The sequence below is a fragment of the Pteropus vampyrus genome, unplaced genomic scaffold (assembly GCF_000151845.1).
Source record: "Pteropus vampyrus isolate Shadow unplaced genomic scaffold, Pvam_2.0 Scaffold19, whole genome shotgun sequence".
NCBI lineage: Eukaryota > Metazoa > Chordata > Mammalia > Chiroptera > Pteropodidae > Pteropus > Pteropus vampyrus.
The window spans coordinates 11,717,051-11,718,308 of NW_011888800.1; positions in this window are offsets into that span (position 1 = coordinate 11,717,051).

Genomic DNA, 1,258 nt, shown 5'->3' on the forward strand with positions numbered 1-1,258 from the left:
TAGCTCTGATTTTTTTAAAGATTCTTCACCTCTATAATAGCTGAGTTCTGTTTACAGACTATTTAGTGAACTCCTACCACATGTGCCAGGCAGAATTCCAGGTAGTGGCGATTCCTCCGAAGAAGTCTTCATAACTTAAAAAGACAATAAAAAAATTATTTAGACACAAATTTGTACTGTGATGGGAACTGAACCATTTATCATGTATCACAGCTATAAAATATTCAAAAACACATAGGCGTAAGTACGGTCCTTTCTCACTAGGATGTGCCCCTGGGCAGACCATTAGCATATCTGTGAAGGCTCTTCCTCAGGGGGAATGAGATTTCTTCCTTGGTACTGCTTTTGGTACTCAGTGTGTACCTCTTCTGTCCTCTTCACTTGAACTATGCCAATCTGTGATGATTAACCACTTCCTAGTATCACAACTAAACATCTAATTGCAAAGTTTTCAAACATTCTCTTTGCAGTTGTTCAAAGCTCATCTTTAAAGTTGAGTTCCACCAATCAACTCTTTAGGCTGTTTACAGCATTTGCACTAATTGGACAGATAAATGCAAACACTGGACAGACTGGCTGCTACAGAACTCCTATCGCATTTGTGGTGAAAGGATTCTATTCACCTCCCTTGCTTTAATGGGGTTGGGGAAGGAGGTAAAAATTCCCAGACTAAGTGTCACCTAGAAGATCCTCTCTCATCTCAAAGCCCTTTATGTTTCATAATTTCATGTCTTTCTCTGTCAAGTATCACCCCCCAGCCATAGCAAATGTGTATTGGCATGGTAGGGTTTGTTATTTAACTTTTTTATTTAAATAATGAGTAGGAAGAAGGGAGAGTCAAAGGAAAACTATTCTTCATTCTTTTTTTTTTTTTTGCAGCTTTAGATCATTTCCTCTACTCTTAAGTGTTATAAAACTGTTGAAGGAAGATTTTCATCTATGCTTTCCATCTTCCTGCCTTTTCTTCTCTTTCTTATCTTTATTCAAGTTTTTGTCTTTATTTTCTGCCTTTTCCTTTCAGTCTTTCTCCCATCTTCTTAACTTTTCAGGAAGCCAGAACAGTAGGTGGACTAAGAGGTAAGTCTTGGTTAGAGAGAAGGGATGGGCAGACTTTTCCTGGGTAAATACATTCAGACTCTTTTTAAGAAACTTCTTCCCTTTGTGACTAGAACTCATCAGCATTAAATCCGTTTTAGCACTCACATTTTTACAGGTGAAGAAACAACTTTAGGGGATTACCTTTGGCTATGATACAGTG